The following is a 25,019-nucleotide window of genomic DNA, read 5'->3' as shown; positions in this document are numbered from 1 at the left end:
GTATGCAGATTGGGAAAGAAAAATAGAACTCTTTTTGTTCACAGGTGACATTATCATCTATGTAGAAATCTGAACCAATCAACCAAAAAACTCCTGGATGCACGTGCCCCTTCAGATCACTACATTTGTATCTTTAGGGTAAATAACCAGTAGTGCGACTTCTGGGTCATCATAGGGTAGCTGTATTTTCAACTTTTTGAGGAACATCCATGCTGTTTTCCAGAGTGGTTGCACCAGCTTGCATTCCCACCAACAGTGTAGGAGGGTTCCCTTTCTCCACATCCTCACCAGCATCTCTCATTTTCCGGCTTGTTAATTTTAGCCACTCTGATTGGTGTGAGGTGGTATCTCACTGTGGTTTTGATTTGTATTTCCCTGATGCTGAGTGATGTGGAGCACTTTTTCACATGTATGTTGTCCATCTAGATGTCTTCTTTGCAGAAATTTCTGTTCATATCCTCTGCCCATTTCTTGATTGATTATTTGTTCTTTGGGTGTTGAGTTTGATAAGTTCTTTATAGATTTTGCATACTAGCCCTTTATCTGATATGTCATTTGCAAATATCTTCTCCCATTCCATCAGTTGTCTTTTGATTTTTTTAACTGTTTCCTTTGCTGTGCAAAAGCTTTTGATCTTGATGAAATCCCAATAGTTCATTTTTGCCCTTGCTTCCCTTGCCTTTGGCGATGTTCCTAGGAAGATATTGCTGCGACTGAGGTCAAAGAGGTTGCTGCCTGCATTCTCCTCAAGGATTTTGATGGATTCCTTTCTCACATTGAGGTTCTTCATCCATTTTGAGTCTATTTTCATGTGTGGTGTAAGGAAGTGGTCCAATTTCATTTTTCTGCATGTGGCTGTCCAATTTTCCTAGCACCATTTATTGAAGAGGCTGTCTTTTTTCCATTGGACATTCTTTCCTACTTTGTCGAAGATTAGTTGACCACAGAGTTGAGGGTCTATTTCTGGGCTTTCTACTCTGTTCCATTGATCTATGTGTCTGTTTTTGTGCCAGTACCATGCTGTCTTGATGACGATAGCTTTGTAAAAGAGCTTGAAGTCCGGAATTGTGATGCCACCAACTTTGGCTTTCTTTTTCAATATTCCTTTGGCTATTCGAGGTCTTTTCTGGTTCCATATAAATTTTAGGATTATTTGTTCCATTTCTTTGAAAAAAATGGATGGTATTTTGATAGGGATTGCATTAAACGTGTAGATTGCTTTAGGTAGCATAGACATTTTCACAATATTTATTCTTCCAATCCAGGAGCATGGAACATTTTTCCATTTCTTTGTGTCTTCCTCAATTTCTTTCATGAGCACTTTATAGTTTTCTGGGTACAGATTCTTTCCCTCTTTGGTTAGGTTTATTCCTAGGTATCTTCTGGTTTTGGGTGCAATTGTAAATGGGATTCACTCCTTAATTTCTCTTTCTTCTGTCCTGTTGTTGTTGTATAGCAATGCAACTGATTTCTGTGCATTGATTTTATATCCTGACACTTTACTGAATTCCTGTACAAGTTCTAGCAGATCTGGAGTGGAGTCTTTTGGGTTTTCCAAATTATAGCAGCAATGTCCACAATAGCCAAACTATGGAAAGAACCTAGATGTCCATCAACAGATGAATGGATAAAGAAGATGTGATACACACACACACACACACACACACACACACACACACACACACAGGAATACTATGCAGCCATCAAAAGAAATGAAATCTTGCCTTTTGCAACAACCTGGATGGAACTAGAGGGTATTATTCTGAGTGAAATAAGTCAATCAGAGACAGACAGTTATCATATGATCATCCTGATATGAAATTTGAGAGGCAACATGGAGGGCTTGGGGGGGAAGGAAAAAATGAAACACGATGGGATCAGGAGGGAGACAAACCATAAGAGACTCTTAATCTCACAAAACAAACTGAGGGTTGCTCGGGGCAGAGGAGGGAGAGGGTGGTGGGGTTTTGGACATTGGGAGGGTATGTGCTATGGTGAGTGCTGTGAAGTGTGTAAACCTGGCGATTCACAGACCTGTACCCCTGGGGCTAATAATACATTATATGTTTATTTTTTAAAAAATAAAAAATTATTTAAAAAAAGAAAACTCAATGTTGTCAAGATATAAATTTTTCTCAACTTGAACTATAGAGTCAATGCAATACAAACTAAAATACTAGCAAATTATTTTGTGAATATTGACAAAGGGATTCTAAAGTTTATATGGAGAGTCAAGAGCTCCAGAATAGCAAACATGATATTGAAGGATGGGGGACTGACACTACTTGACTTTGAGACTTACTATAAGGCTACAGTAATTAAAACACTATGATATTGGTTAAAGAATAGGCAAATAGATCAATAGAACAAGATAGAGAGCCCAGAAATAAACCCACAAAAATATAATCAGTTAATCCTTGATGAAGGAGCAAAGGTTAAAAATGTAGTCTTTATAACTAATGGTGCTGGAACAATTGAATATCCATATGTAAAAAACCAATCTAGACACAGACCTTACACACTTCACAAAAATTAACTCAAAATTAACCAAAGTTTTATAAAGAGGACTAAACTAATTCAAAGAAGATTATAAAAATTCCTATCCTAGAAGACAACAGAAGAACACCTAGATGACCTTGGGTGTGAGAAAATGACTTTTAAGATATAACACTAAATGCACAATCCATGAAAAAAATTGATAAGCTGGACTTCATTAAAATTTAAAACTTCTACTCTGCAAAAGACACTGTCAAGAGAATGAGAAGATAAGCCACAGAGTGGGAGAAAATATTTATAAAACATACATCTAGTAAAGGACTGTTATCCAACATATACAAAGAACGCTTAAAACTCAACAATAAGAAAATAAAAAACCTGACTAAAAAATAGGCCAAAGACTTTTTTTTTATATTTTATTTATTTGACAGAGAGAAATCACAACTAGGCAGAGAGGCAGGCAGAGAGAGAGGAGGAAGCAGGTTCCCCGCAGAGCAGAGAGCCCGATGCGGGGCTCGATCCCAGGACCCTGAGATCAGGACCTGAGCCGAAGGCAGAGGCTCTAACCCACTGAGCCACCCAGGCGCCCCTAGGCCAAATACTTTAACAGATACCTCACAAAAGAACATATACAGATGGCAAACATATGACAAGATGCTCCACATAATTTTTCATCAGAGAAATTCAAATTAAAACAACAAGTTAAGGGGTGCCTGGGTGGCTCAGTGGGCTAAAGCCTCTGCCTTCGGCTCAGGTCCTGATCCCAGGGTCCTGGGATCAAGCCCTGCATTAGGCTCCCTGCTCAGTAGGGAGCCTGCTTCCCTTACTCTCTCTCTGCCTGCCTCTCTGCCTACTTGTGATCTCTGTCTGTCAAATAAATAAATAAAATCTTTAAAAAAAACAAATTAACACTACATATCTATTAGAATGGTCAAAATCTATCACACTGACAACACTAAATGTGAGGATGTGGAGCAGTAAGAACACTCATTCACTAATATGGGGAATGATCATGGGATTGGAACATAGTTTAAAATTTTCTTATAAATTTAAACATAATTCAGTAATCATGTTCATTGGTATTTACAAAAAGGAGTCTAAAACAAAACCTGCCTCCACAAAAACTTTTACACAGATGTTTATATAAACTTTATTTATAATTGCTAAAACTTGGAATCAACCAAGATACCTTTCAGAAGATGAATGAATTAATAAACTGTGGTACATCTAAGCAGTGGAATATTGCTCAGCACTAAAAAGAAATGAGTTATCAAGCATGAAAAGATGTGGAGGAAACTTAAATGTGTATTATTAAGTAAAAGAAGCAAATCTCAAAAAAGTACATACTTCATGATTCCAACTATATATATGCCATTCTAGAAAAGACAAAACTATAGAGACAGTAAAAGATTAGTGGTTGCCAGGTGTTGGAGGTAAGGAGGTGAACAGGCAGAGAAGAGAGAAATTTTAGGGCAAACTACTGTGTATGATTACTGTAAGGATGGATACAAGTCATTATACATTTTTCCAAGTCCACAGAATGTACAACAAGATTTAACCCTAATGTATACTTTGGATAATTATGATATATTACTGTAGATCATCAGTTGTAACAAAGATACCACTCTGGTGGGAAATTTTGATGATGGGGAAGGCTATGTACATGTGGGAGCAGAGGGTATATGGGAAATGTACTTACTCTTCTCTTGATTTTGCTATGAATCCAAAATTGCTCTTAAGAAAAATTAGTCTTTTAAAAAAGAAAAAAAAAAAAAAGAATCAATGAATTGTTGGTCCTAGCAGAGTTTGAAGAATTTTTGGAGTTAAGGACTAGAAGGAAGGAGATAAGACGATATGAAGAGAAGAGGAAAAGTGAAATGCTTATAAAGCCTTGCTTAATATTAGTACTATGCTGAGAACATTCGTATACAACTCAATCAATAGCTCACATCAGTAGGTACTTCTCAGCAACCAGAATTTCCTGTTTCCTTTGCTCTATTTTTGTCAAGTGGACCTCTGTGGGGTTTACTTTCCAACTAATCTGATTTTTAACTAGATGTAAACTCTAGTGAAATCTCAACAGACAATGCTAAAGATTTCTTAGACCACTCAGCAGGAAAAAAAAAAAAAAAAAAAACATTGTTGTACAGAGCCATGGAGAAATCCAAGATGTCTACTATGTGCCAGATGATGAACGATACATTGAAGAAGCCCTTCCAGAAGCATCAGGAAATCAGACAACTCTCCTTTCTATCCTCAAATTTCCTTCTCTCTGTGTCAGACATCCTACTAAGATTGCTGTGGTTCAACAAATAGTTACTGAGTTCTTAATACTTTTCAGGCACTGTCCCAGGTACTAGGGAGGAGTAGGTACCAAAGTAAGTAAACCATAGTGCCTGGCTATAGAAGATTTTAGTTTCACTAAAAGCAAGCAAAAAGAACTAAGATAAACTAACAAAAATTATAAAAACATAGAGTAGGAAAAGTGGCATAACCCAGACACAAAATAGCATGAGGATGATGGAAAACTACAGGGACTGAAAGTGGGATTGGGAATTAAGGAAGGCTTTGTGAATGAGGTAATATTTGAGGCAGAACTTAAAGAATAAAGAGAACTTCAGAGGCAGAAGTCTATGTGTTTGCACAACTCAAGACACAGGCTGAAATCTATGGGAACATGTTTAAGGAATGACAAGTAATTTAATTTGCTTGATGTCAGAAGAGACTAGATGCACATGCCCGTAACCCAGAGTATAATTAGAAACATCTGGTGGTTTTGAGAAGGTAGAAGACATGATCAAAAGATGATCACATGAAGAATATTCTGACAAAAGAACCTAAAGTGGATGGGAATGGAAAGTTCAAGGAACAGAAGGAAGAGTTGAAATGTTTCCTTATGATTGAGGCAGCAGTGGCAATAGGGGATGGATAAGAGAGTACTGATTGCAGAATATTGCAGAACTGGGCTCCATGTGACTTGATAATTTACTGGATGTGGGGGACAGTAAATGAGGAGTTGGAGAAGACACCAACGTTCTGCACCTGAGAACTCAGAACATAGAACTATTCCAAATATAGGAAGGCCAAAGGGAGAAGCTGGTTTCAGTTCATTGTTTTGAACTTGCTGAATTAAAGACAATTGAGGACAGCCAAGTAAGGTTAACTAGCAATCAGAGTTGGAAATATGGGATCAGAGATTGGAAAAGTGGAGAGGGCAAAAGAGTCAAAAATTTGGGTCTTTTTCACAGAGAAGCTTGTTAATATGGATAAAGTATGATAATGGAACTTTAGGTAGAAAAGACTTACAGAGAAAGAGGTGGAAAAATTGGTTATAAAAGTCAGAGAGAATGTTAAAGAAGGGAAGCAAGTGAGGGAGGGGCACTCAACAACATCAAATGTTGAAAAGTTATAGATGCAAATGAGAACAGAAAACAAAGTGCTGAATTTGACAGTTAGTGGAACAATGAGAAAAACTCCCAACATCAAGGAAACAGATGATCCTGCACCATCAACTGGAAACTGTCTTGCTATATATTTTTTAAAGATTTTATTTATTTGACAGAGATCACAACTATGCAGAGAGGCAGGTGGGGGTGGGGAAGCAGGCTCCCTGCCGAGCAGAGAGCCCGATGTGGGGCTTGATCCCAGGACCCTGGGATACCGACTGGAGCTGAAGGCAGAGGCTTTAACCCACTGAGCCATCCAGGTGCCCCTGTCTTGCTATATTTTAATGAAAAATGATCAACCTCTGGTTAAGAGCATGGAATCTGACTAAGAGCATGATGTGTGAATTGAAATCCCTGCTTGGCCACTTAAAAGCTTTTTGCCAAGCAAGTCAAGCCTTCTTCTTTATAAAAGGAAGCCTTATATAAGACAAACCTTATCTTTGTCATCTGTAAGAAATGCAGGATTTCTTCAGTGTTCTTAGGTATTATTATTGATAGTGTTCATTGTTCTGAATGGGCTGGACTCTTAGACATTCTATATGGTTCATTATACCATAATGATTATAATATAATTATAGAAGAGAACTATGTAACACTAAGGGAACTCATATATATTTCTTACAATTACACACATTCCAGTCAATGTGTGTGACATCCTTTCATGCCTCCACTTGCTTTCATTCCCAAACCAAAAATTACCAAACAAAACAAAACAAAACAAAACCCCCACAGAGTAGAAAAGCAAGAAATTCTTATTCAATGGGGAGAAAATAGATCAACTTTTTAAAAAGTTTTAGGGTCAGGGCACCTTGGTGGTTCAGTCAAGCATCTGCCTTTGGCTTAAGTCATAAGCTCAGGGTCCTAAGATCGAGACCTGCGTCTAGCTCCCTGCTTAGTGGGGAGCCTGCTTCTCCCTCTCCTCCAGGCTTGTGCTCTCTCTCACTACCTCTGTCTTTCTCTCTTTCAAATAAATTTAAAATAAAATTTTTAAGTTATAGTGTCACATGGTTACTATGGAAACAAGTACAGTGCAGACCTATGAAGAAAGTACTAGTATAAGTACAAATAAACATTTCAGAATATGGCAGGGAGACAAATATATCTGTTCCTTTTCTATTCAAATATGTGGGAAAGGCAAATATGCTCCAGTTATCAGCCAAACCTGGACAACATATAACTTTAAAAATCAGATAGAGATATTTGACATTCCTCTTCTATAGTAATCTAAAGTGGTCATAAAATTCAAAATAGTTTATACCAAATGATCTATAGTTTTATAGGCTTAAGAGAAGGAGGAAAATGGAGTCTGTTTCTTTCTCATTCTTGCTTAATTGTATTTAATGACTAAAAGGCAAGTGATAGTCGAGGCTGAATTTAATATATTTATGGGGGGTTATGAGAGGGGATCAGTCATTTTATTTGCTTTTTAAGTAATTCTTACATCACATTTTTTTGCAGTTGCATAGTGTGCACAATTTCAATGTTTGTAAAATGCTGGTAAGGATTCAAAATATTCTCACAGGAGGAGACAGAGGGCTTGCCTTGCACTACGCTCTCTGATCTGTGAAACTACTTCAAAAAATGTTGAAAAGGTGAGCATAGCATGTGCTAGTTTTCGGCCATGTTATGGTTTATAAATAATGGTTAACTTGCCATCACGAATCACACAAACTTAAAATAGTAAGAAATAAGAAAATATGAAAACTAGTTTCTCAACCTTAGAAATGTTGACATTGGGCTGATAAATGTTATCATATGGAAAAGGGAAAGAAATTATACTGTGCATATTAAGTTGTCTAGCAGGATCCTTGGCTGCTATCCACTAGATGCCAGTAGCACACTTTTCTCCACCCCAAATCATGACAACCAAAAATGCCTCTTGACATTGCCAAATGTCCCCTGAGGGGAAAACTTCCTCCTGGTTAGGAACCACTAGAATATGGGGCACCTGGGTGGCTCAGTGGGTTAAAGCCTCTGCCTTAGGCTCAGGTCATGATCCCAGGGTCCTGGGATGGAACCCCACATCCAAGCCCCACATCCGGTTCTCTGCACAGCAGGGAACCTGCTTCCCCTCCTCTCTCTCTCTGCCTGCCTCTCTGCCTACTTGTGATCTCTGTCTGTCAAATAAATAAAATCTTAAAAAAAAAGAACCACTATAATATATGAATACAATCACAAATGATCCCTTGAAATTTTCCTTTGTTCAAGGTACTGTGCAAAAAATAATCACTTTTTTACAGTGAGGTTTCATAAACTCTGAAAATCCAAATTTCTCAATATTTGCCATATTGGAGAAACTTTCTATGTTTAATCACCAAGTAGAAGCAAATAATCCTGGAAGATTTCCTGTTCCTGATATCATTAAGAGATTCACACAGATCATTCCATAACAAAACCCAGACATTTAGTTAAGTTTTGAAATACCCCCCCTTAACGTCAGATGTCTATGATCAAAAGAGTCCAAACAATATACTCTTAAGATCTGAACTGTGGGATGAGAGTTACAGGGCAAGTGCTATAAAGAAAAGTCTTATTAAGTTTACTTAATTCTGCAGAGTAATTGCTGAAGAAGTAACCTTGCACAATTCTTTCAAAAGAACAGCACAAGTATATTAAGTAGATAATCATTCTGCATTATTAGCCTTGAGATGCCATTAATTGTGTGTAGAATAAACAATGAATTCTGCTACACTGAAAAGAAATTAAATATAAAAAATGTGTGTAGAATAATAGGGTTCCCAAAGATTATGAATTACTGACAATTTTTTCTGTCTCAGAGTAATCAGCCTTTGAATTCATTCATAAAACAAAACAAAAAAGCAAGATAAATCAAAAAACCTTAATAAAACATAGAAACTAAAAGAATTTGTAAAAAGAAAACAAAAAAAAGGGACTTCCTGGTTCTAGACTCACTTTATCTGAACCTCAGTTTCTCTTCATTAACTACTGTTGGTTAGATTACCTTATCTCTGAAGCCCCTTCCCAAATGAATACTACATGTATTTTATATTTAAAATCCAAGTCACCTAATAGAAAATATTGGGAATGGTAAGAATTGGTGAGACTATATTTTCTACTTTAATACTCATATTCATAATCATATGTGTATAGGTTTGTTTCAGACAAGACAAAAGTCTCTACCTCAAAGACTTAGGTTATATAGTGCCTGTCTTCTACCATAGTACAGAGGGAATACCTCTTCCTCCATTATGACAAAGCCCTGAGTTTGTTACTCTGGGAAGAAAGAGCTTAGTGTAGAGAAAGGGACATCCCAAACCTCTGGCCTGAGGAACTGTGGAAAGAAGACATGAGCTGGAGAAAGTTCGGTTTTTCCAAAGACCTTCTATTCCTCCAAGAAACTTCATTTATTGTTGTTTTTTTGTTGTTGTCATTACACATATAAGAATATAACATGCAACCAAATTTTTGAAGGAGAGAGGAAAAAGAATACATACCTGATAATTCAACTTGGCACATGAATTGGCGCATAGAAAATTCTGACTCGTATAGAGGAAGTCTCCCAAACCAGAAAAATCTAGACAACTCCACCCAGAGTCCTTCTTCTCAAGGTGGTAAATCTTTAGCAGGTTGTGCCTGTACCATTAGAAATGCTCAGAATATGTCTATATTCAAACACAGATCCACAATATCACTTTGGCCATAATTTTGCCTAAAACCATTAGCTGCTGTCTTATTTTTTACAATGAAATGATTTTATGAAATTAAAAGAATTTATTATTCAGAATTATTTTCTCCTTGGAAACACACTAGCTGAATTGCAGACAAATCTCTGCTGACAAGAATGAAAATGCATCCCAAGCTTTAAAAAAAGGCAAAAATTTTACTCTTCACTACAAGGCATTGCCCAAACTTCATTTTGATTTCCCTGTACGAGAGTTTCATATATGCTTTACAATTAGGTCTACCAGCCCTTTTTCTGTTATGTCATTTGTAAACATCTTTTTCCATTCCATACGCTGCCTTTTAATTTTGTTGACTGTATCCTTTGCCATGCAGATGTTTATCCTGATGAAGTCCCAATAGTTCATTTTTGCTTTTGTTTCCCTTGACTTTAGAAACATGTCTTGCAAGAAGTTGTTGAGGCAGAGGTCAAAGAGGGATATTGCCTGTGTTCTCCTCTAGGATTTTGATGGATTCCTCTCACATTTAGGTCTTTCACCCATTTTGAGTTTATCTTTGTTATGTTGCAAGAGAATGGTCCAGTTTCATTCTTCTGCATATGGCTGTCCAGTTTTCCCCACACCATTTACTGAAGGGACTGGCTTTTTTCCATTGGATATTCTTTCTTGCTTTGTCAAAATTTAATTGCCCACAGAGTTGAGAGTCCATTTCTGGGTTATCCGTTCTGTTCCATTGATCTATGTATTTGTGTTTTTGCCAGTACCATGCTGTCTAATATAGCTTGAAGTCAGGCATTGTGATGTCCCCAGCTTTGGTTTTCTTTTGCAACATTCCTCTGGATATTGAGGGTCTTTGCTGGTTCCATACAAATTTTAGGACTGTTTGTTCCAGCTCTGCAGAAAAATGTCAATGGTATTTTGATAGGGAATGGATTGAATGTGTAGATTGCTCTGGGCAGCATAGACATTTTAACAATGTTTATTCTTCCAATCCATGAACATGGAATGTTTTCCATTTCTTTGTGTCTTCCTCAATTTCTTTCATAAGTGTTCTGCAGTTTCTATTGTATAGATCCTTTTCCTCCTTGATTAGGTTTATTCCTATGTATCTTATGGTTTTTGGTGCAACTGTAAATGGGATCAACTTCCTAATTTCTCTTTATTCTGTCTCATTGTTATTTATAGAAATGCAACTGATTTCTGTGCCTTTATTTTGTATCCTGCAATTTGAATTCCTGTATGAATTCTAGCAATTTGGGGGTCTTTTGGGTTTTCCACATAAATATCATGTCATCTATAAAGAGAGAAAATTTGACTTCTTCTTTGCCAGTCTGAATTACTTTTATTTCTTTTTTTTGTTTGTTTGATTGCTGAGGCTAGGACTTCTAGTACTATGTTGAACTATAGTGATTAAAGTGGGCATCCCTGTTATGTTTCTGACCTTAAGGGAAAAGCTCTCAGTTTTCTTCATTGAGAATGATATCCACTGTGGGCTTTTCATAGACGGCTTTTATAATATTGAGGTATGTTCCCTCTATCCCTATACTTTGAATAGTTTTAATCAAGAAGGGATGCTGTATTTTGTCAAATGCTTTCTCTGCATCAGTTGAGAGGATCACATGGTTCTTTTCTTTTATTAATGTGCTCTCTCACATTGATTGGTGTGTGAATGTTGAACTACCCTTGCATCTCAGGAATAAATCCCACCTGGTGGTGGTGAATAATTCTTTTTTTTTTTTTTTTTTTTTTTTTGTACCTTTGGATCCTACTGGTTAGTATCTTGGTGAGTATTTTGGCATCCATATTTATCAGGGATATTGGTCTGTAATTCTCCCTTTTGATGGGGTCCTTGTCTGGTTTGGGGACAAGGTAATGCTGGCATCATAGAATGAGATTGGAAGTTTTCCTTCCATTTCTATCTTTTGAAGTAGCTTCAGTAGAATAAGTATTATTTCTTCTTTAAATGTTTGGTAGAATTCCCTTGAGAAGCCCTAGACTCTTGTTTCTTGGGAAGTTTTTGATTACTGTTTCAATTTCCTTGCTGGTTATTGGTCTGTTCAGATTTTCTACCTCATCCTGTTTCAGCCTTGGTAATTTATAAGTTTCTAAGAATGCATCCATTTCTTCCAGATTGCCAAATTTGTTGGCATATAGTTTCTCATAATACGTTCTTAAAATTGTCTGGATTTCCTTGGTGTTGGTCATGATCTCTCCCCTTTCATTCATGATTTTATTAATTTGGGTCCTTTCTCTTTTCTTTAGGATAAGTCTGGCCAGAAATCTTATTAATTCTTTCAGAGAATCAGCTTCTAGTTTCATTAATCTATTCTACTCTTCTGGTTTCTATTTCATTGATTTCTGCTCTAGTCTTTAGTATTTATCTTCTTCTGCTTGGTTTAGGCTTTATTTGCTGTTATTTCTCCAGGTCCTTTAGGTGTAAGGTTAGCTTGTGTATTGGGGGATTTTTAAAATTTTTTTGAAAAAGGCTTGTATTGCTATGAATTTCTCTCTTAAGAGAGAAGTATCCCAGTGTTTTGTTTTTTTTTTGAGGGGTATACATTTTATTGGAAATCTTAAATACTTATTTATTTGACAGAGACATCACAAGTAAGCAGAGAGGCAGGCGGAGGGCGGGGAGCAGTCTCTCTGCCGAGCAGAGAGCCCAATGCGGGGCTCGATCCCAGGACTCTGGGATCATGACCTGAGCCGAAGGCAGAGGCTTTAACCCACTGAGCCACCCAGGTGCCCAAGTATTCCAGTTTTTGAATCAACATATTTTCATTCTCATTTGTTTCCATGAGTTTTTTTAAGCTCTTCTTTAATCTCCTGATTGATCCACTCATTCTTTAGAAGGATGCTTTTTAATCTCCAAGTGTTTGAGTTCCTTCTGAATTTCCCCTTGTGATTGAGTTCCAGTTTCAAAGCATTATGGTCTAATTTCAGTCTTTTGGTGTTGGTTGAGACATGATTTGTGACATAGTATGTAATCTATTCTGGAGAAAGTTCCACGTGCATTTGAGAAGAGTGAGTATTCTGTTGTTTTAGGATGGAATGTTCCATATATATCTGTGAAATCCATCTGGTCCAGTGTTTCCTTCAAAGCCCTTGTTTCTTTGTTGATCTTCTGCATAGATGATCTGTCTATTGCTGCAGCCAGTATATATAAAGAACTTATCAAACTCAACACCCCCAAAAAACCAAATAATCCAGTCAATAAATGGGCAGAAGACATGAACAGAAACTTCTCCAAGAAAACATACAAATGGCCAACAGATACATGAAAAAAATGCTCCACATCACTTGCCATCAGGGAAATACAAATCAAAACCACAATGAGATACCACTTCACACCAGTCAGAATGTCTAAAATTAACAAGACAGGGAACAATAAATGTTGGCAAGGATGTGGAGAAGGGAACTCTCTTACACTGTTGTTAGGAATGCAAGCTGGTTCAGTGACTCTGGAAAACAGTATGGAGTTCATCAAGAAGCTAAAAATAGAGCCACCCTATGACCCAGCAATTGCACCACTAGGTATTTACCTCAAAGATACAAATGTAATGAAAAGAAAGGGTACATGCACCCCAATGATCATAGTAGCAATGTCCACAACAGCCAAAGTGTGAAAGGAGCCAAGATGGCCTTCAACAGATGAATGGATAAAGAAGATGTGGTTCCTATATATAATGAAATATTATTCAGCCATCAGAAGGATGAATATACCATTTACATTGACATTGATGGAATTGGAGGGTATTAAGCTAAGTGAAATAATTCAATCAGAGAAAAACAATTATCATATGGTTTCATTCATATATAAAATATAAGGAATAGCATAGAGGATCATAGGAAAAGGGAGGGAAGTATTGAGTGGGAACCATGAGAGACTCTTGACTCCAGGAAACAAACTGAGGGTTGTGGAAAGGGATGTGGGTGGGGGATGGGGTAACTGAGTGACGGACATTTAGGAAGGCATGTGATATGATGAGCAACTGGGTGTTTTACAACGGGGTATTTTGCAACTAATGAATCAATGAACATTACATCAAAAATTAATAATGTATTATATGTTGGCTAATTAAATTTAAGTAGAAAAATAAATAAAATAAATAGGTTCCACTTACTTGTGGAGCATAAGGAATAATATGGAGGACATTAGGAGAAGGAAAGGTAAAGTGAAGGGGAAGGAATTGGAAGGGAGACAAACCATGAGAGACTGTGGATTCTGAGAAACAAATTGAGGGCTTTGGAGGGGAGAGGTGTGGGGGGTTGGGTGAGCCTGGTGGTGGGTATTAAGGAGGGCACATATTGCATGGAGCACTGGGTGTGGTTCATAAACAATGGATCTTGGAACACTGAAAAAATTAAATTAAATTAAAAATAGAATAAAATAAAATAAAATTAGGTCTTAGTGTATAGCAGATTCACAGATGAGCCCCCAAAGTAAAGAACTGAAATTGGCAAAAATGTCTTAGTATACGGAGTACAACTCAGAGGCCCTGCCCTGAAGGTTTTTTCCAGAGGCTTTGAAAACTTCCTATTATTACCACAGAACCTTACTTTTTCTACCTTTTTATACCCTACTCCCACACCTTGCCAGATGTCCCACAGCTTTCAAAACATCCTGATAATTTTTTATATAATACTACATATTTTTATTGGGATCTTTCAGTGTACTAGGTTTTGTTTAAAGCTCTTGGATTTTCATTGTTTGGTTGGGATTTTACTTTTATGAGGTGTTAGGCCAGAAGAGGGGGTGTATTTTGTTTTTATTTTAATTGCTGCACACTCTTCTAACCCTTCCCCTGGTGTTGACCCTTCTGAAAAGATGATAATCTCATTTCCTGCATCTTGAGAGAAATTCTTAACAGGTCAAGAATCTTATCAGGTTTAGACAGTTATTTTAGCCTTCCTTTTCCTTCCTACTAACATTAAACCCAAGATAAGTAAAAATGTGATATGTTCCATGATTTCTTTTCAAATATTCTGGAAATAGGCACATGGTTTCTGTTCTGTTCTGAAATAATCCATTCCAAAGAAGTGCAGCTTTTTGTTCCTCCTTACTTGTCAGCTTCGTATTTCTAGAAAATATACCAAAGAAAGCTTTTCACTGGGCATAACCTACAAAAAAATAAATTTAACCTGAAAGTAGATGAACTGAATCATGTACAAGAAACCTTAAAATCTTGCTCCCAAGATCCATGGGGAAAGAAAGGGACAAAGAAAAAATATAATAAAAAGTATTGTCAAAGCCATTTGCTTCCATACCCAAAATGGGAATCTACTTCTTTTCTAAGTCTGAAGCTGGAAAAAGGATAAATTTAACTGCATAATATTCTATCCTACCCTTCTACCTGAACCAGTGTGACATGTAAGAAGTCTCTCAGGAAAATAGAACAGTAGTTTTCTGTATTCTTGGAACACCTGTTAAGGGGCTATAGGGGGTTTTACATATAGCAAGTAGAACTCCAGTCTTCTCTCAATCTCAGTGTTTTAAAAAAAAAAAAAAGCCTCATTAAAACATATCCTTTGCCAAAATTTCATTGCTTAAAAGAGTCAATGTAACTTTCAACCCTAAGGCTTTTTGTAAATTGTGCTTTAAACCTTTCGAGGAGCCGTCTTGTAAATTCTGAGCTTAAATATATTTCCCTTCATTTTCTAGGCTATAGTTAATATATATTTAACTACAACAGTGATTAAATAAGTTTTTTAATCAGCCAGCATATTATACACACGCTTTGCTATCACCATATGTAAAAATAGCTGTCTCGTAAGTGCCACTGAGAGGTTAGTGTAACAAAATGTTCAGGAAAGACAATAGGTAGTTAGAACATTTAAAATAGAATACAGACATTACATATTCAGTTTTGGGAAACTTTCAATTGATATGATAGACTGAGTTGACGCCCAGGATACTTCCATTCCATTTACAAACACACAGAAATGCTGAATTTAAAAATTATATTAAGTATAAAAGAAAATTAAGCTGAGAGTGAAAACAGGAAAGAGAAAACTCCATATGCCAGAGAAAAAAGAGAGAACTCAAAACCAGTGATGAGCTGAAGACAAATGACCCACAAAGTCCCAGCCTCAGATACAGGTCAGCGCTTATGGTATTCAGGAAGGCACAATATAAGAACTCAGGCCCAAGAGAAATGGGAAGATTGAATTGTGCTTTCTGAATAAAGCTGGGAGCATGAAAAACTGCCCCATATATGAGGCAAAGGAATGAGGGAATAAAATACTACACTAAGCTCAGCTAGCTTCAAGAAACCTATCTTCTTCCTGAGGCAGCAGATAAAAGAAGAATTATTTGTGAATCATCAAAGCCTTAATACCAACTCATGCTCAAATAGAGTCTAAATTCTACTCCCAAGTGGGACAGAGACCCAGGTGTAACACACCAACATAAATAATGGTCTGAAACATTGAAATTTTTTAAGTCCTGACTGATACCAGCCCTAAAACACTCTATTAGGATACAAAGGTCCAGGGCACGTAGTGTCCCAGAAGCAACCTCTGCTGCATATGAGCTAACAATAAACATGACAAATCATGAAAGGAACAAACCACCAAACAATGGGATAATTGGCACCTCAAGAATTAGAGAAAATAGATCCATGTGAAAAAATATTTAAAATAAATACTTAGAATATTCAAAAATACAAAGAGAAGAAAAGAAACCACAGGCAGCACCACTGTCTTCACATTTTGAGCATGGTTTTGTCCATCAAAGGACAGAGGAAAGGACAGAGCCCAGCTTCGAGGAAAGTGAATTACATGGTACTTGAATAGAGCTCATTTGTCTGACCTGAATAAGTAGTTTGCTTTCAGAGGCTAGAATACCCACTTCGGGAAATGCTGTTAGTTCATACAAGTGACATCACAAATTATGTAGTTCAATAATCTTTTTCCCTTGCAATAGAGAAATTGCACTGACAAGAGCAAAAGGACAATGCAATCTTTTTTCACTTTTTGGCAAACTTCGTGCTGATAGTTTCATTTGCCACGTACCAGCTTTCATCCTCTTCCAAAGGTGAGTTGAGGGGCCTTGGGAAGAGTTTTGATCCTCGCTCTTCCTGTCTAGTAAAATTCCTCATTTGTTGTAATTTTTTCCAGGACTGATAAACTCTATAAAGAAATTTTGTTTTCACATGATGGTGACTAAATAGTTTCCTCTTTCCCTTGTTTCTGTATCTTCAAAGTAGAAAGAAAGTTTCCAAGTAGAACCAGGATTGCTATGCCTGTATAAATCATCCCATAAATGCAAATTACAATCTTAGTCTTGTTCCCAACTAGTTGCCTGATGTTGGACAAATTATCATCAGTTTATTCAATTGTGACATAGAAAAAAATAACCTTTTACCTAGAAAGCTTATTGGAAGATTAAATGATACAATACAGTAGGAGATACATTCTAAGATCTCCAGTGGATGAAACCATGGATAGTATGGAACCCTGTATATACTACTTTTTTTCCTGTACATACAAACTTATGATAAAATTTAATTTATAAATTAGGCATAGTAAGAGATGAACAACAACAATAATAATTATAACAAAATACTGTAATAAAAGGTATATTTATATGGCTTCTCTCTCTCTCTCTGTCTCTCAAGGTACCTTGTACTATACTCACCCTTCTTCCTGTGATGTGAGATGATAAAAAGCCTATATGATGAGACGAAGTGAAGTGAATGACATAGGCATTGTGACTTAGGGTTAGGCTACAAATGACCTTCCAGTAATACGTCAGAAGGAGGATCATCTGCTTCCAGCCTCAGCTGACAGCAAGTAACTGAAGCCATGGATAGTAAAACTACAGATAAGGTGGGGCTACTGTAATCTCTGCAAATGCTGCTGCTTGCCTGGCTGCCTGCCAGCTTTCAGTCAATAATCTTGACTTACATTAGTTTTGTTTATCTATGAATCATAAACACTTTTCGTCTAAAAAATCATCAAAAATATATGATAGAGCACTTAAATTTGCAAAAGTTCTTTGGACTATTTATTTTATTGACTGCTATTAAAATCTGGGTCATTTGTAGTTCAGCTATTGTTTAACCAGACATGCAGTGAGAATGGGCTTCCAGAAAAATCTTAGTTACCATGATATTAACTACTTCTGGAATAAAAATTGGATATTTCCAAATGGTGGTTGATTTTCATTTTCTCACAGATAAAATACAAATACATAACTGAAAATTAAATTGTACTGATTACCTAAGAGAGTATCCATCCGACAGAGGTTTCTGTCCCTATCATTATGAATCTAATCATTTTCTGGTATACAGATGAGAATCTGACTCAGTACAGACCCAAATACGAAACCTAGGTGGCAGTGATTAATATAAAGTCAGTATTTAGTGTAACAGGTAATGTTGATAGAGAACAATAAATTAAGTAACTATTATGGTATTAGCTTATAGGTTATTAGGTTATAAAGGTATTAGGTATTAGGTTATAAAGGTATTAGGTTATAAAGACAAATTTCCACTCAGAAAAACTCTTTGAGACAAGACAAAGTCTAATCATCATTATGAACTTATATATAGGAATAATTAGATGTCAAGAACCATGTGTATTTGGTTGAAACTCAGAAAACTTGAGAAATAACAGTGCTTCAGATTTCAACCAAATAAACTTCAGAAAATCACAGAGGAATCCTGGAATTAACAACCAAAACAGAACAAGAAAACAATAGCATTATCATTAGCAAAAATTGTCCCTACACACCTCTTTCAGGATTTAATACAAATTTCACCTCCATATAAAAAGATAATTGCACATATGTAAAATAAGCATTTCTGTATTGTTGCACTGGGAGATACGTTGTATCGTGTCATATATTTACTATGTCATATGTCATGCTAAATCACTCCTAATACTAGAGGTCTAAATTAATGGCATATCTACAGAAATTATTGGAGAATTCAGCCAAATTTCTATTACTGTCCTTGCTTGAATAGTTATGCTACCTTGACAGACCCTGAAATACTTCTTTGAAATTTTACTGAGAAAGTAAAGAAATTCCATGCTCTTCTATGACACTAAGTAAGATTGATCAAAAGATTTACTGACTATGTAAAGATCCAATGACAACAAGGCCTAAAATTTCTTCTGCTCAAAACTCTGAGAAGGCTGTGGAGAGCAATAACAAGAAGAAACCAAAAGAAGAAGAAGATGAAGAAACTCATCAAAACCATTCACAAAAATGTCTACACCAATAGTTCTTTTTTTTTAAGATTTTATTTATTTATTTGACAGAGAGAGATCACAAGTAGGCAGAGAGGCAGGCAGAGAGAGAGGAGGAAGCAGGCTCCCTGCAGAGCAGAGAGCCCGATGCGGGGCTCGATCCCAGGACCCTGAGATCATGACCTGAGCCAAAGGCAGCGGCCTAATCCACTGAGCCACCCAGGCGCCCCTACACCAATAGTTCTTAAATGATCAAGCTTTACCATCTGGAATCACTTGCTCTGTGATGGAGAAATAGATGTTCTATCAAGGTTGCTTTATGATTATGTGGGCCAAGAAGAAAAGTATGGCCAACTCCTGAAACATGCAGAGCTCTGTACAGAGATGAGAAAAAGTAAAGAAGATAAAGAAAGTAGATTTTCTTTAACCAAAAATAAAATGAGCAAGATTAGAAATTATATTTTGATCCACTCATAAACCATCAATCCTATGGCAGGCCTAGAACTTAGTCCTTAGATGTCTGATATATTCTTTAAAAAAGCATATTATTACTATATAAAATCCCAAAGGAATATATGTTCCATGAGGGAAGTGGCTTTCATTTATTTTGTACTTTACATGAAGTAGATACTTAGCTATCTAGTGCATGTATGCATGGATAAAGTTGCTTTCCATTAAACTGCACTCCTAATTTGGATTCCTCTCCCATCTCCTTTTAGGTTGACATCGACCACATCCAAAACCTCTCAGATTTCAGAATCTTGATTTGGACAGGTGTTGTGAAGGCCGACCTTCTGCAGGCTGAGGATCTATGACACATGAAAAGCACAACCCTGTGGTTATGCACAATATAGATGTGAAATTTATTCCTGACCCAAGTTGAGGTCCAATTTACCCCTAAAATGTGAGTTATTAGGACTTCCATAAATTTTATTGTTAAAAAATCAAGTCTGTTCTTTATGGGCAAATAACCTTAAACAGAGTTTTTAAGTTATGGAACTTGCCTTTATTTTCTGTTCTCCTTCCTTTTTTTTTTAATGGAGAAACATAAATTCAAATGTACATAAAGAAAAGCAAAAGACCAGTTTTGTATCTATTGAAATGATCATTTTTCTTTTTTATTTTGGTAGAAAGGTGAATTGCATTCATTGATTTTGAAGAATTAAAGTAACCTTGCATTTCTGGGATAACTGCCACTTTGTTTTTAGGTAGTATCTTCTTAAATGTGATTGATTGGATTTAATATGCTGAAATTTTATTAAGGATTTGACATTTATGTTCATGAGTGATACTGGTCTGCAATTTTCTTTGTTTTGCTTTTTTTTGGTAATATTTTTGACATAGTTTAGCATTAGGGTGGTGTCGGCCTCATAAAACAGGTTGGGAAGTATTCCTGTCCTCTCAATTTTCTGAAAAAGCTTGTGAAACACTGGCATTTCTTATTTAAATATTAGCTACCATTCCCCACTGAAACCATCTGAACCTGGAGTTTTCTGAGACAAAGACCAGTTTTAGTAACACATTTTATTCTGCTCCAATTCACCTGAAAGAATGTACAATAAATACTTTCTCCTGGTATCTCACTTAAAATGTTTGAGCCCACTGTTATTCAATAGACAATGATAGTGACCATGAATAATAACTGATGGATTCCCAAGATCAAAAATTATCATGGTGTTCATAGAAAAAAATGTTCAATTTCCTATTTTGGATGAAAGATGACCTGGCTATATGAGAGAATTAGAAGTCTGGTTAGGTAATCCACACGCAAATCCAGCAAGTCAAAGCTTGGGGACCAACAATTCCAATGTTTTCCAGAGCATACTCAGTATAATTTGTCTTTTCTGTTCTTGGCACTTATGATTACCACCCATGTTCCTAATTTCCAACAAAAATAAAACAATCCTGAGCCTGCCAAGGCATTAAAATAGGTTCAATGAAGTAAAAACTGCCAATAGAAGGCAGATCTGGATTATTATAAACATACTTAAATTTTGTCTTTAATCCCCTTCCCAAATCCCAATCCCTGTCAGATTTTCAGGACCTTATTTCACTCATGTACATAAGCAATATATGCAGGTAACTTCACTAAGAAAAGATATATATCTTTTGATTTGTCATTTTGTATTTTTCCATTTTCTATTATAAGTCTCAATAAAGAATACATATATTCTACCATAAGGATTATAAAAAGGTCGTAGACTGAATGCATCAAAAGCCATTCAAATGTGATTCTGTCAAAAGACAAAACATGGCTGTGAAAAATAAGGCTGAATTGTAATGAATGAACTAAAACACTATTCATTTCCTCTGTTGGCTGCATACTTTTTCTAGGGAGTTTACATACTCAGTTTACGTAAGGGATGCTTCTCTTAGAATTTCCTTCAGAAGCTACCCCATCCTCCTGACAGTCCTCAGTGGAGTGATTTGGATTACTGTTAACAGATGAAAGTCATCAATGGCTGTGCTGGATATCCTCCATTAGCTCTCCAGAACTATTCTCCTTGCCTCTCCACTTTCTGCTCTGTGTCCTGAGAGACTGATCTGTATGGACTCTATAAAGGTTTCCTAGCTCTCTGGCTTTCTATCAAGTTTGGCCAAAGGGAAGCACCATCAGATATTTGAAAGAAAAGAGGAGGATGAGTTCATCCTCCTCTTCTCTGTCTTCTTCCTTAAGGTCTCAGGTCCAGTGGGAGAGCTCTCACTTATATCTCTTTCGTACTTTAATAGCAAACCCCTCCTTTTATTCCTTTCAGGCCCAGGAAGCATAAGAACTCCCCCATTCCTTTTGGTTTCCCATTTCTTATTCATATCTTCTGTAAATAGATCCTTTATTAAAAACTCCTCAATCTCTCTCTGTCTTCTTTCTCACACACACACACACACACACACACACACACACACACACACACACACTATAAGCCAGCAATAAGCTTCTTGCCCAACACTGACTAATAAAGGAGTTCAGTCTGCCAAACAAGATGGATGATCAAGCTGGGCAATATGTATTTTAGTACAAAAGAAAGACTAAAAAATCAGGACAGTAATTTTTTGGCATTTCCCATTCATTGGTTCTACGTACTTTCCAAAAGAAAAGTTCCAAAATTATTTAGAGCAGGGACATCATTTTTTTCCCAAACATTTAATCTCCAAAGGTGACTGCTTCAATGGAAGTACTATTCACTTTGCTGTTCAAGTTCTGGGTACTTGTTTTTTAAACATCTGATGACACTAATCATCACATTTTATATTTGTTCTTCCCTTCACACACACACACACACACACACACACACACACACACAAATAGGTACTTGGAATTGCTGAGTGCATAATCAAATTTGGGGGCTATACAGGTCCAGATAGTAAAAACAGGAAAATAGCTTATTACTAGAAAGAGAGAGGAAGAGAGAGATACTGAGATAGAGAGAGCTTGAGGATAGACTGGACATCATGGGGGATTGAGAAAGAAATAAGACTGTTTCCAAAACAACACATTTCATTAAGTAGACATATGTAAAATTATTTTCATGTTGCAAGAGGCAAGTTGTTTATGTAAAACAAGCATACGCTGGAAGAACCATGGATTTCCTTGGACTCCTTCAGAATCGGTTTTCCTTTTTAAAATATTAATATTTAAGACAAAAACTTGAAACCAAACCAGGTGGCTAGTTCTCTATTTGGAGCCAGTTAATTTCATAAAGCTGGTGTTAAGCTATTCTTTTTCTTCTCTCTGTACATAATGTACTACATTGAGTTGTTACTGTGGCTTAAAAATACATGACAAACATATTGAATGTTCCCAATGTTTTTAATTTAGATTTGCACAATCATAGAAATTAGAGATGGAAAAACTAGGATTCTTCCTCTTAATATGAACCATAGTCTTTGGTCCAGGCTTGATCCTCTTTTTCCTGATCAACAAAGCTAAGACCAGAGGAAGTCGGAGGTGAAAAAAAGCCCTCTGGGCAATTGCTCCCATTCTCTCAGGATTTCTGGTCTAGCATTATCTCTTTTTTTTTAATATTAATTTATTTATTTATTTATTTTCAGCATAACAGTATTCATTGTTTTTGCACAACACCCAGTGCTCCATGCAATACGTGCCCTCCCTACTCAAGAACTGTTACTTCAGTGATCTACCCTGGAGCCCAAACAAACAATGACCATTCTCTTGGCATGACACTTTATACTTATTGGTTGACATAGGCAGAGTTTCTCTCCCCTGTGATATATTTGAACCCTTAAGATGTCAACATGCAATAAACTATAGGATCAAGATTGGCTTAGAAAATGTAGCAGTATGAAACTCTCTAGTCTCCTCTCTTTGGGGCTATGGAGACATCCAAATTCAGCCTATCTTTTTTTTAAGATTTTATTTATTTATTTATTTATTTATTTATTTATTTATTTGACAGAGAAAGAGAGAGAGAACACAAGTAGGCAGAGAGGCAGGCAGAGAGAGAAGGGGAAGCAGGCTCCCAGCTGAGGAGTGAGCCTGATGTGGGGCTGGATTCCAGGACCCTGAGATCACGACCTGAGCTGAAGACAGAGGCTTAATCCACTAAGCCACCTCAGGCGCCTCCAGCCTATCTTTTAGTCAGATTTAATTCATATGATGGAATACTGGCACACATAGAATCCTATGTCAGTTATTCTGTTAACAGTGATCTATATATTTAATTCTAATATGCCCCATAACATTTTTGGGGGGGTTTCCCCCCACTCAAGAGGCAAAACGGTCTTTTTAATCCTTTATTACTTTGGAAATTCTCCTAGTTTTGCTTTCCTCTCTCAGGCACAGCACCATATTAGACTGATACAGCTAGCTAAAATGAACTTTGTAAATTATCTAGTTGCTTACCGCATATTGTACATGAAGTAACTAAACCCAAGGAGTGACTTGCCATTATCCCATTCAAGATTTCTCCTGATATTCACTAACAAGACATAATATACTGTACTTTTAAGAATAACAATTAAAGAAGAATATGACCTACTTTCCAAGAGTTTAAGCCCAGTATTTTTTTTTTCCTTAACCAAGTGAGCCACCTAGGTGCCCCAGGAATATATACTTCTTCTTTCTCTTAATTTATTTATTTATTTTCAGCGTAACAGTACTCATTGTTTTTGCACCACACCCAGTGCTCCATGCAATACGTGCCCTCTCTATTACCCTCCACCTGGTTCCCCAACCTCCCACTCCCCACCCCTTCAAAACCCTCAGGTTGTTTTTCAGAGTCCATAGTCTCCCATGGTTCATCTCCCCTTCCAATTTCCCACAACTCCCTTCTCCTCTCCATCTCCCCATGTCCTCCATGTTATTTGTTATGCTTCACAAATAAGTGAAACCATATGATACTTGACTCTCTCTGCTTGACTTATTTCGCTCAGCATAATCTCTTCCAGTCCCGTCCATGTTGCTACAAAAGTTGGGTATTCATCCTTTCTGATGGAGGCATAATACTCCATTGTGTATATGGACCACATCTTCCTTATCCATTCGTCCGTTGAAGGGCATCTTGGTTCTTTCCACAGTTTGGCAACCGTGGCCATTGCTGCTATAAACATTGGGGTACAGATGGCTCTTTTTTTCACTACATCTGTATCTTTGGGGTAAATACCCAATAGTGCAATTGCAGGTCATAGGGAAGCTCTATTCTTAATTTCTTGAGGAATCTCCACACTGTTCTCCAAAGTGGCTGCACCAACTTGCATTCCCACCAACAGTGTAAGAGGGTTCCCCTTTCTCCACAACCTCTCCAACACACGTTGTTTCCTGTCTTGCTAATTTTGGCCATTCTAACTGGTGTAAAGTGATATCTCAATGAGGTTTTGATTTGAGTCTCCCTGATGGCTAGTGATGATGAGCATTTTTTCATGTGTCTGTTAGCCATTTGTATTGTCTTCTTTGGAGAAGTGTCTGTTCATGTCTTCTGCCCATTTTTTGACGTGATTATCTGTTTTGTGTGTGTTGAGTTTGAGGAGTTCCTTATAGATCTTGGATATCAGCCCTTTGTCTGTACTGTCATTTGCGAATATCTTCTCCCACTCTGTGGGTTGCCTCTTTGTTTTGTTGACTGTTCCTTTGCTGTGCAGAAGCTTTTGATCTTGATGAAGTCCCAAAAGTTCATTTTTGCTTTTGTTTCCTTGGCCTTTGGAGACATATCTTGAAAGAAGTTGCTGTGGCTGATATCGAAGAGGTTACTGCTTATGTTCTCCTCTATGATTCTGATGGATTCCT

The sequence above is a fragment of the Meles meles genome, chromosome 2 (genome assembly GCF_922984935.1).
Source record: "Meles meles chromosome 2, mMelMel3.1 paternal haplotype, whole genome shotgun sequence".
Lineage (NCBI taxonomy): Eukaryota > Metazoa > Chordata > Mammalia > Carnivora > Mustelidae > Meles > Meles meles.
This window is presented reverse-complemented; position numbering follows the sequence as displayed.